Source organism: Gopherus evgoodei, chromosome 9 (genome assembly GCF_007399415.2).
Source record: "Gopherus evgoodei ecotype Sinaloan lineage chromosome 9, rGopEvg1_v1.p, whole genome shotgun sequence".
Taxonomy (NCBI): Eukaryota; Metazoa; Chordata; order Testudines; family Testudinidae; genus Gopherus; species Gopherus evgoodei.
Window position 1 is genome coordinate 80,790,172 of NC_044330.1, and position 12,720 is coordinate 80,802,891.

The 12,720-nt window shown below is 40.9% G+C and overlaps 1 long non-coding RNA gene across 1 annotated transcript in view; it reads left to right on the plus strand.

Annotated features, from left to right (window-relative positions):
- LOC115658000 overlaps positions 1-4,177 on the plus strand; it is a 29,382-nt gene extending 25,205 nt beyond the window's left edge. Inside the window, exon 3 of the long non-coding RNA XR_004002107.1 lies at positions 2,808-4,177. This is a non-coding gene — a long non-coding RNA (uncharacterized LOC115658000). The remainder of the gene's footprint in view (positions 1-2,807) is intronic.
- Positions 4,178-12,720: the final 8,543 nt, after the last annotated feature.

Genomic DNA, 12,720 nt, shown 5'->3' on the forward strand with positions numbered 1-12,720 from the left:
TCCCCGGGCTCCCTGTCGGACGCGTTCCTCATACCGTGGATGGGTCATCCTTGCTACGCCTTTCCACCCTTCCCTCTCGTCCACTGAGTCCTGATCAAGGTCCGGAGAGACAAGGCCTGCCTCATCCTGATTGCTCCCGCGTGGCCGCGGCAGCCTTGCTACACCATGCTGCTCGATCTGTCCCTGGCGAATCCGATTGCCCTACCTCTTTGGCCGGACCTGATCACACAGGACTTCGGCAGGATGCGCCATCCGGATCTACAGTCCCTCCATCTGTCTGCATGGCTCCTGGCTGGCTAAGCCAGTCCGAGTTGTGCTGTTCCGATGAAGTACAACAAGTGTTGTTGGGCAGCAGGAAGCCTTCCACGCGTTCAACCTACCTAGCGAAATGGAAACGCTTCTGCTGCTGGTGTAGCCAGCACGGCCATGACCCTCTCGCCGTGCTAGTCCCCACCATTCTGGACTATGTGGGGTCTCTCAAGCAGCAGGGCTTGGCGATCTCCTCTCTGCACTTCCACCTCGCGGCTATATCCACCTTCCATCCAGGCGAGGCTGGCAAGTCCGTGTTTTCTCACCTGATGGTGTCTAGGTTTATCAAGGGCCTGGAGCGACTATACCCTCAGGTCAAACGGCCTACCCCTACTTGGGACCTGAACCTTGTCCTGACCAGGCTCATGGCGCCCCCCTTCGAACCCTTAGCCACATGCTCGGTGCTATACCTGTCCTGGAAGGTGGCCTTCCTAGTCGCTATTACGTCAGCCCGGCGAGTCTCGGAGCTTCGGGCTCTGATCGTGGACCCTCCGTATACGGTGTTCCATAAGGACAGGGTACAGCTGCGACCGCACCCGGCGTTCCTCCCTAAGGTTGTCTCTGCCTTCCATATTAACAAAGACGTCTTCCTGCCAGTCTTTTACCTGAAGCCGCATTCATCCCGAAGAGAGCAACAGTTCCACTCCTTGGATGTCCAAAGGGCCCTCGCGTTCTACATTGAGAGAACTAAACCCTTCCGACGTTCACCACAATTGTTTGTGGCAGTAGCGGAACGAATGAGAGGCATGGCAATCTCCTCCCAGCGTATCGCATCCTGGGTCATGTCCTGCATCAGGACATGCTATGACTTGGCCTGTGTGCCAACGGGGCCCCTTACCGCCCATTCTACCAGGGCTCAGGCCTCGTCGGCCGCGTTTTTGGCTCACGTCCCCATACAGGAAATCTGCCGTGCAGCCACATGGTCTTCTGTACACACCTTCGCATCACACTATGCGCTGGTCCAGCAAGCTAGAGACGATGCCGCTTTCAGCGCAGTGGTTTTACAGTCTGCAACATCTCGCTCTGACCCCACCGCCTAGGTAAGGCTTGGGAATCACCTAATTGGAATGGATATGAGCAAGCACTCGAAGAAGAAAAGACGGTTACTCACCTTTGTAACTGTTGTTCTTCGAGATGTGTTGCTCATATCCATTCCACACCCGCCCTCCTTCCTCTCTGTCAGAGTAGCCGGCAAGAAGGAACTGAGGAGCGGGCGAGCCAGCAGGGGTATATATCAGGCGCCATACCGGCGCCACTCCAGGGGGCGACCTGCTGGCCCACCGAGTGTTGCTAGGGTAAAAAGTCTCCGATGAACGTGCACGCGGCACGCGCACATCTAATTGGAATGGATATGAGCAATACATCTTGAAGAACAACAGTTACAAAGGTGAGTAACCGTCTTTTCCACCATCCAAGCTATTGCAAAAACATTGAAAAGAACTAGATTTATTTACAAACTAGATCCAAATTGGGTATATGACATAACCTACACCATCAGCTCAGGATTAAACAAAGACTGTGAATGGCTTGCCAACTACAAAACCAGTTTCTCCTCCCTTGGTTTTCACACCTCAGCTGCTAGAAGAGGGCCTCATCCTCCTTGATTGAACTAACCGCGTTATCTCTAGCCTGCTTCTTGCTTGCATATATATACCTGCCCCTGGAAATTTCCACTACATGCATCCGACAAAGTGGGTATTCACCCACGAAAGCTCATGCTCCAAAACATCTGTTAGTCCATAAGGTGTCACAGGACTCTTTGCTGCTTTTACAGATCTAGACTAACACGGCTACCCCCTGATACCTACATATACAGTACATCATAGTTATAAAACTAGTATAAGTTATACAACTATTGTAACTACAGAATTTGTTGTTTTATTGCCTCTGAAAGAGTGAGTGAATAATGAAAACAAACAAATTAAATCAATGGAGCTATACTGATTTACAGCAGCTGAGGATCTAGCTTCATGTAACTTATGTAATCACAACAACAGAGCCATAGAGGGAAACACTGGGAAATGTAGTTGTTGAATACATTTGAATAATAAATGCATTCAAGGAAATCTCAATCTACTTGTAGATATTCCACAACAGAAAAAAAATTAATTTATCAAATTCTTCCCTAGGAATTATTTGCTCAGCTCCACTCTGTACTGTATCAGACAGATATTTCCTAAGAGTAAAGATTTTCTTTTCTTGCCTAAAATGACTCAAATAGAAATGCATATTCCAGCCAAAAGAGAGATTAATGTATGAATTATGTTGTGTAGTCATTTTATTCAATGCTGCTGCTTCCTGTAGGGTAATGGCAGTGAGATTCATTCTGGTGTTGCCAGAAATAAAACTGGAGTAGATGTACTTGAATAATTTAGCAGTGTGTAAAGCTTATTTTGTCATCAATCATCTTTACCAATACCACAGTAGTTTGTGCCTAACAGGTGCTTTTCACCTATTGTTCTTAAAGGTGGATAACTATATTTATTCCCATTTTACAGATGGAGAAACTTGGGAACAGAGAAGTTACGTGACTTGTCTGTGGGCACGCAGTCTATTGCAGAGTTGGGTGAAGAGCTCAGGTCCCTATAAAGTGTCATCCATGAAGTTTGGTTTCAAAAGTGTCCAGGTGGAAATGGTGTGATTTAAATGTGAATGTCTAACATTTAGGGTGCAGCAAAAAGGAGAAAGGATCTCAGTGTAAGTCTATACTACAAATGCTGCATCAGCATCATCTTAATTATTCCACCTCTACAAGAGGCGGTAGCTATATCTTCACTAGACCCACTAAATCAATCCCTGCTGCATCAATTGCAGCAGCATTGATCTCCCTGGTAGACCATCCCTAAGTTGCTCAGAGATAGCAATGTACTTATACAGAAGTAAGTGTGTAGTGTAGACCTGGCCTCAGCAAATTTATTTTCTCTCTCTCTTCCCTTTATGATAAAGGAATAAAGAGCATGCAAATAAGATATTGATCCTGCATACTAACCCCCTTTTCTCACTTCTTTTGCTCAACCCCTTTTCCTCAAATAAACTTATTAATAAAATAAAAGTATTGGTATTAATCTGTGTGCTGATACTTTTATTTTAACATAGCAGAGGAGATTTACATATAATTGTTGCATGGAAGGAAGTTATTGTTCAATAATAGAGTAATTATTAACTCTAGTCTAATAGAGAGTAGAAGAACTTGAATTTCATGCCTTCCTTGATGGGTTATTTTTCTATTTGAGTTGTTTTAAAATGAATTTAGTCTGTAGATTTTGTCTGTTTGTTTTTAAGGATCTAAAAATCTCAGTGAACTTTATTTCCTCAGCATGTAGATTAGCCTTTAATGAGATCAATGAGTAGTGTTGGTACTTCACTGGTCAAAATTGTAAATGTGTTGTTGCATTTCCTATTTACCCTGTGGCATCAGGATTTCTGTGTGTTACTGCTAATGTGTTTGCATTCTATTAGCCGTCTATAAAATTTATGATCAGAGAGATATTGCACAAACAATGCAGGGAGTAGAGTGCTTGGCATTATTTTAAGAATAAAGCAGCACCAAATATGGTCTAAAAAGAAAAAAAGATATGGCATAAATAGGGTATTACGAATGTTTAAGATATGGGGCTAATAGGATATTGAGAATGTCTAAGCAGTAAGGAGTTGAGATTAGTTTCATAAAAACAATACATTGCGAATTTTCATAACATGTCAGAGATGGAAGAAATTAATATGGCTCCTAATGGTCACAGGCAGGGGGAAATCACAAATAATCTGAATAGCAAAAAACTATTTGAGGAGCCTTGATTAGCCAAGGGGAGGAGTAGGAGGAAGGAACACAGAGGTTCCTGAAAGATGGAGCTACAGGGAAGTTGGCAAGGAAAAATAAAGTGGCCAACTGTGATTTTAGGGAGATCTGAAATGACTAGTTCTATTCTAATTCTTTGACTGTCTCATCACTGCAGTAACTGAGCACCTTCCAGTTGTGCATTAAGCACTATGACTAACATCTGTCATGTGTGGTTTGTTCTTGCTCTCATCCTCTCCCTGGGGGAGAACTGTGTGTGCACCATAGTGTTTTGGTTTGGTACGTTGTTTTTTGCTTGTTTGTTTTTTATTTTATTATATCATGTATGTGCTTCTCTGTGTTTATATTAGAGACGGCAAGTTGAAGAAATATTCTTTGCTTTTGGATGGAAGGTGGTGAGTTTGTGATGGTCCTTAGTTCCTGTTGAAGCTGATTCCGCAGTCTTAGACCAGCTCTCGAGAAACTTTTGCCGCTTGAGTTTTATGATGAGTTTTATCTTGTAATTGAAGGTACCATTGCGCCTGAGCAGTGGAGTTGCCAATGACAATTCTCATGCAGGCATGTCAGATAATCTTTGAGATATCCTGGACTTGGTCATTGGGAGCCTTGCAGATAAGAACTAAAACCTATAACTTGACTTAGTGTTCTATGAGAAGCCTATATAAAGAGTGGAGGACAAGTCTGATGTGCTCACGGTGGCCCATGTTGCTGAGGAGTTGTTGCTTAGTTCTGTACTAGCTGGAGTTTCCTAGGGGCTGACGGCTTCATGCCCAGGTATATTGCATTGATGGATACTTGGATGAAGATGAGAGAGCAGAGAGCGAAGACTGGAAAGCCCTCAGAGGAAATTTGAAAAATCTGGGACAAGTTGCTGGTAGAATCCAAAAGGCCTGGAGGGACTGAGAAGAAACAATTTGTAGAAAGATTAGAGAGGCCCTGGAAATGAGCAGGGGAATAGCATGTGTCAAAAGCAGTTGGATGGCTAATGTGCAGATCAGTAGGTTGATTTTGCCTGAGCTTATTTATGATCTTCTGAGTTTGCCCTTGGAGTGAGCAGTACATTGTAGCTCTGGAATTTTGCAACCCAACCCCATTTCCAACCAGAATTAACTGCACTGTTATTGCACTATTTCCAGTGATGCTGCCTGTGGAATAGTACCCAGCAGATGTTAGTAAAGCTAGGTAGACTGTTTGAACAACTCATCTACATAATTCCAGGAACTCCTCCCTCTCAGATGAAATGCTTCTGTGAATTATATCATAACATGACAGTTCAGGGACTATGAAAGCATATAGGTGGCAGGTACAGGATTTTTAATCCTGATCAGACATTAAAGCCCACTTGAGCCATTGAAGTTCAGGGTCCCCTATGATTGGAAGAAACACAAGCACTTAGAGATGTCTCTCCATCAATCAAATAAAGATCAGAGAAATCAACTTAGCAGGCAAATGCCTCAGAATGTTATGGCATATATCCATGTAAAAGGAAACAGTGGTTGGGTATCATTATAAAAAGGATAAAATTGGTGAGAAAGATAGCTCTGAGCAGCAGAGGTCCAGTGTCATCAAGAAGCTGGGACTGGTTAACATTAAAATCCTATACCATAATACAAGACAGATTTGGGGGTCTGTTGTTAGTCATTGGCACTGTTTCACATAAGGGAAATCCCTGAGTGACCCAGAGCTGCTGCAATCATTCTATACCAGCCCTTCTCCTGGCCCTCAGCAGAGAGGGTATGGCTAGAGTCAGCATGTCTCTGCGCTCTCTAGATCCACAGCTGCTAGAATGGCCTCTTCAGGCCTTAGGCAGCCAGGCATGATTTATAGGAGCTCTAAGACTGCGCGGGCTGTGGTTTAAAGCCAACTATACCCTTACTTTCGAGTCCTGTGCCAAACACAGTTCAGCCAGATCACAGAAGTTGGTCGACGGAATATGTTTTCTTACAAGTCAAATGAAATAGTTTGGAAGTTGCAAAGAGACAGAAAGGATATGAAGATAACAACAAGCACAAATCTGGGCTAAATTCTGCTCTTGCTTACACTGCTGTAAATGTGAAATAACTCCACTCTAGTTTGTGGTTTCCTCTGAATTTATATTGTTCTGGCTAGCATTTAGCACTTGCCCTCCAAATGTTATGGATTTCCATGCACCATTTTAATGTTATCCATCCATGTGTTCCATTTTATGCTCTTACTTGCGTCCCCTTGGTCTGTAATTTCACATATTTCTTGTTTAACAATCTGGCTTTCCATCCTTAAGTCTCACTGTATTGCCAGATAAAACTGTTATTGTTCTTATTACAAGAAAAATGAAATGGATATATATAAAACACAGAGACAGTCCCATTGTCCTTAAAGTCCATTTGATTATAATGAAGTCCCACTCTTAATATTCTGTGATCTTCAATGTCCTTTACAAGTAACTTTTTATAAATTAATCTATAATAATCTAATTCAAGTCATTAAAATGGATAACTATACTCCAATTATGATATTGGGAAGGGCTTTTACATAATATGGGCTTTTATATAGATGGTTAACACTCATACTGTAGTTTACAACATACTGTATGAATCACTAATTAAATACCTAAGTAGCAATAATGGAAGTAGAACTATCAATACAGAGGAGATATCAATGATGTAAGGCATTAATAAAAACTTTATGGTACCATTTAATCTTTTTTTATAGGTACTCCATTATGTCAGTAAAAAGAACAGGCAGGAAAACAAAAAAGTAAGAAGTGGAACTTAAAGAATGAAGGAGATGAAAACTAAAACCTAGCTTTCATGTTTACCTTTTCCACAAAATGGGCCGTAGACGAGATGAATTGGACAGAGCACACGCTTTTATAAATTAATTTAGCATTTTTCCCTATTACAGCAGTTGTACACTTCATTGAAATGGTCCTCAATGGCTCCAAAGTTAAATGCTATTTTAAAAACCTGGTATTTTATGGAATATGTCAAGGGCAGCATAAATAGTATCTTTAAAAGAAGGGTACAAGTTTAGTAACATACTGACCTGAAAAAGAACAGCTAAACTGTTGTGTTCCAGCTGTTGGCTAACCATGAGGACTAACAGAGTAAATATATAAACATTTATATTGGAAGTAAAAACTGTTAACAAAGGCATTTTATTTTTAAGCCAAAACACAAACTTGGCTTTCACTGCTGTCCAAGGACCATTCTAGGCAGCTCAGCTTCTATCATGACAGGACATCTACTCTGTGTTCTTTGGACAGCTTCCAGTGTCCCCTGCAGGAAAGCAATCTGCCAATTTGCATATCAAAGTAAAGGAATAAGCCAACCCCAATAGACCTCTAAGGGGAAGTGAGAGTATATGGGAATTTTTAGTTTTAACAACTCACAATACAAAAAAAAAGACCACCTCCATGCCTTTCATGCAATAGTCACTTGAAATGCTTTTGCAACACATTTAAACAGAAACAAGAATTTAACCCTTCACATTCTCTTCGATTGTATCACAAATATAGCAGTGTTTTAACAAATAATAAGGGGCAAGATATCTGTTCTTAGAAAGCTAACTTTAGATCAATTCTGCATATACCATTTTGAAAATGATTGCATGGGACATCCTATATGCCTTTCACATTTCTAAAATAGTATGTCAATAGTAAAACAACCATTTTGTGGTCTGTGTTGGTGAGATAACATTTATTTAATTCTTATTTTTTAATCTTGATCATTTCTCTTAGCTTCATAGGTGGCATCTGACACCATATGTATTGGAGATCCTTGTGGTGAACATCTGGGATAGAATTAGCACTGAACTCCACCCTAATTAATGTCCATCATTGCCCGATTGCAGGGCAAAACAGAGCGGATAGAACTTGCTTGGTAGATTCTAAAAAATAAAATAATAGAATCATAGAAAAGCAGGGCTGGAAAGAACCATGAGTGGTTATCTAGACCACCTTCTCCCAACCCCCAATGCCAAATACGAATCTCTCTATATATTCTTGTATGAATTGAAAATGAGTATGCAATAAAAGTCCCTTTTCAATACCCTCTAAAGATCCAAGAAGTAATCTCTTTTTGTGATAGGAAATTTATTATTCCTCTTGCTCATCAAATACTGCTCTTGACAACCTTCATGTAGAGAACCCTAAGGCAGCCATAATGTTGGAAAGTTAGCAAATGAATCCAAATCCTTGTGCAGCCTTCTCCTTTACTACTGCACATCACTTTACATTCCAGTTATGATGTCAATTCACTTTGAATGTCTTTCAAGAATGGTGGGATTTTAATGACAGCTTCACTGTTAGGACTCTAGGCTTCAAAGCCAGTGTTAATTCCATAAACAGTTTTTTGGTACATAGAATATAATTGAAATCGACTGACAAAGATATTGCCTTCTTCCTATAACATTTAGCAAAATCCAACCCCAGTATCATTAATAATATCAAAGATATAACATTAATTAAAGATGTCTTAATAGGACGATGGGTTTTCTTTCTTATTCTCATCCTAACTGACTTCAAGTACCAGATTTGGCATATACATTGCCTTCAGATGGCTCAGTGGCGGCACACACAATTTGAGCTCTTTTTGTCCACGCAGAGTTGATTTTGTTCTAGCTGACGTTCAGCTGCTCACCAACAGTTATTCCAGAGCATCATTGTCCCCTGGCACTAACATTCATCCTCTTTGAGACACAGCCACAATGTTACCTCTTTGGGGTCACTTTAGGATTCTCTAGACATTTATGGGGATTTTAACATATATAGTCAAGGTTATTTTCATAATTGTTCTGTAATTAGATAGGAAGAGGTTATACCACTGGCTCCAAGTCTCTTATGTGTTTTGAACGCCTCAATAGCTTTTTGTCTTTTCATGGGTTTTCCAGTAAAAAAGAAGGAAGGATCAATGAATGCTTGATGCTGTTTAACAGTATCATTCTTAGTCCTCTGCTTGTCAACCACCAGTATCTCTCTTACAATATCTGTCTTAATTACATTATGACATCACCACCATAATATCTGAGTGCCATATCATATAATATAGTAAATGAATTTGAGTATAAACTTGGGATAAAATCCTGCACTCTTCATGCCCAGAGAAATACAGAACGGATGCTATAGGAATAATAAAAAGCCAATGGGACTCATCCAAGTCAGTGTGAGACATGGAAGTCAATGGGAAGTTTTGAGGTCAATGAGTGGAAACTATGTCAGGTTTTGGCCATGGATTCCAAGCTTGCCAGAGCTCACACTTGTACTATAACAGCCTTAGGCTTATGTAAATAAAATAGTGGTAGGCAGATACATCAAAGCCGGAAATTAGGTCAAAACTCATGTCAATGGAGAAACAACTCCCATCATGCTTCCATAAGACATAAAATGCCACTCTGTGGAGTTGTTAAGGAATTTTCCCCATGATAACTCTCAGTTCTACTCACTAATGGCAGCAATATCTGGCTTTGTCTTCCACCGAACGCATCAAGACTGTGTCACTGCCAGAGACAGGATCCTGCATGTGCCTGACGAAGTGTAATGGCTAACATGATGCTGAACATTTCCTATAACTTGCTGATTCTCCTGAGGTTACCATCAGTTGGAAGCCAGGTTGCCAGACTTTGGTCAGAACTACATCTGACCAGGGGCACAGCCTGGTATAACTGTTTTTACAACCTGAGCTCCCAGTCTTTTTGGTTTTTTTGATCCAAACAACATGAGTCTCCTCGGGTCTCAAGTATTTAAGGTAAAGAGTACTACAGGATATCACAATTTTGCCAGGGAAACACATCTTTGCTTGATTAAACTCTCAGGGCCACATCCTCAACTGGCCTAAACTGGCATAACTCCACTGATTTTAGTAAAGACACACTGAGTTTAACCAGCTGATGAGCTGAAGATATGGTCTTCGGTCTGCATAAAGTTTTGTTTTAAACAGTATTTCCTGGTTGCATCACCATACAGTACCTTTCATTCTTCTCTTTTCTCTTATGTGGGCTGGGAATTTTTACTGCAGGCTGTCACTAAGGTGGGAATTCAGACAGAAACCAGATTCAACTGAATCCAGTAAGTGCTTGGTGCTTTGTTTTTCAAACATTGCTGAGGTGCTTGGATATACTAACAGTGCGAGGGTTTGCACTGTTGCATTTTACACTATGTGTTTTCCTTTTCAACAGTCCCAATGCATTGTGTTCGCTCCTTTTGGTTTATTATGCAATAAAAGATGCTGTGTTTATTTTTATTTATTTTATTTCTAAGCTTATTGCTCAAAGTTCTCATATATAACTTTATTCACATAGAACGGTAAGTTAGGAGAAATTTTAAACTTTGTTAATTATTATAATTATTGTTGTTATTTATTTGTATTGTGGTAGCACCTAGGAACTCCAGTCCTGGACCCGGCCCCCCGGTGCTAGGTGCTGTATAAATACAGAACCAAAAGACGGTCTCTGCACCAAAGAGCTGACAATCTAAATTATCTTTGAGCACTTTCCGCTCTTTCTAACACAGTATTGGTTGTTTTTATTTATTTTTAATGATAAAAATAACCTTTGAAACCATCTCTATTCTCTCTTTCTCTTTTACTATCCCAAAAGTACTTTCAGCCCAATTTGTCTCTTTCAAAAGTTCTAATTTTCTCACAAGAATAACTCAGGTCAGGTCAGTCAGCGTTATAGAGATAGTTCTGAGGTAAAAGTACTCCTTCTGTTGACTTCAATAGGTTTTTGGATCAGGCCCTTGGTCCTGGTTTTGGAACAACTCTGGGATAATGGTGAAGAAAATGTTTTGAGAAGTTATATTTCTGCCTCTCCCCTGTCACAGTGAGTCATAGACTCATAGACTCAAGGACTGGAAGGGACCTCGAAAGGTCATCGAGTCCAGTCCCCTGCCCTCATGGCAGGACCAAATATTGTCTAGACCATCCCTAATAGACATTTATCTAACCTACTCTTAAATATCTCCAGAGATGGAGATTCCACAACTTCCCTAGGCAATCTATTCCAGTGTTTAACTACCCTGACAGTTAGGAACTTTTTCCTAATATCCAACCTAAATCTCCCTTGCTGCAGTTTAAGCCCATTGCTTCTTGTTCTATCATTGGAGGCTAGGGTGAACAAGTTTTCTCCCACCTCCTGATGACACCCTTTTAGATACCTGAAAACTGCTATCATGTCCCCTCTCAGTCTTCTCTTCTCCAAACTAAACAAACCCAATTCCTTCAGCCTTCCTTCATAGGTCATGTTCTCAAGACCTTTAATCATTCTTGTTGCTCTTCCTCAGTCCTCAGTCTTTTCCTTGGCAGAATCAATCCTTTCCATGTTAGGTTCTCCTCAGTGCACCCTTTCTCTGTTACTAGAATTGCTTGTATTAGACAGAGGGCCTTTTTTATCTTTTTGGTTCCCCTGTGGGGATGAGGTGACTTTATTTGGTTCTGGGGAAATTAGGGGGCTAAACTAGCCTAATGCATCAGCCAGTGCATTTCTTTCTCCCAAATCTATGTTCCTCACAACTAGATCAGGACTTTTGTCATTGCTTGTGACTCCTGTCTTGATGCAAACTTTTCAGGAGAGTTTAAACTATTTCCAGTCCCCTAAAACTAGGGGGTGGAGTAGTTTTATGCCTAGGAAACGCCTTCATTTTCTCAGTATTCTAGTGAATTTGGTATCAAGCAATCACTTTTACACACACACCCCCCGATTGCCTTGCTTCTGATCCCACCTGGATGCCAGACACTCTTATGCTGTTCCTTTACTCTGCACAACTCCTCTTTCCCTCATGCAGCTTGTGGTGGTATGTAAGGAAAGCCCTCACCTATTAGGTATGCAGAATCAGGCCCTTGATGGGTGTGAATTTTTTTCACACAGTAAGACTCCATCTGCTGGTCAACACTGCAAGCTGCACCATTTCTTCACATTAAATTACTCTATAAAACAATGGGACTTCAGTATATATTTTTCTTCTCAGTGTAAAACCATTTAGCACAATTACCTGCTCAAATCCCTTCTTCCTAACCACTACTTAACTTTGTTTATAGGCTGAACATGCAACATAGCTTCCTATATGGAGAGTTGAGAGTATGATTCAATAGAATAGCCACAACAAAGAGCGATAGGGTTTGCTAACCATGAGATCTATTTTTTCAGAGATCATCCCCTGAAAGTTTCACAGAAGGAAAAGAAGGTGAGAAAAAGTTAGCAGCAATAAATTAAATTCAGTTATTGACACTATAGACAACCGTGTGAGTGGGCAAAACTATTCGTGTTAAATGTGGCATTATATGTAATTCCTCATAAAGTAAATCCACCATCACATGCATATTTTTACCAGCATAAACTATTTTCCACACCAACTGGTTCATTGGGAGCTTGCAAAATTTCTGGTAGCTAATGGAGTTTCTGCTCTCCTCAGACAGATGCCACTATGGCTTCCCCACCCTGCCTAGGGTCCGTAAATACCTTTGAAGATCTGGGCCTTTGGGCCTGTACAGAACACCAGTGTTACTGAGGTTGGAACAGTGGGGTGTAGGCACAAGGCAAATGAAACTTATTGAGAGTTGGAGTTTGCAGGGGAAGAAACCCTTCTGTGATTTTCTTGTATTATTTCTAGAACATGTCAAAAAAGCTATACGTGGCCAGTA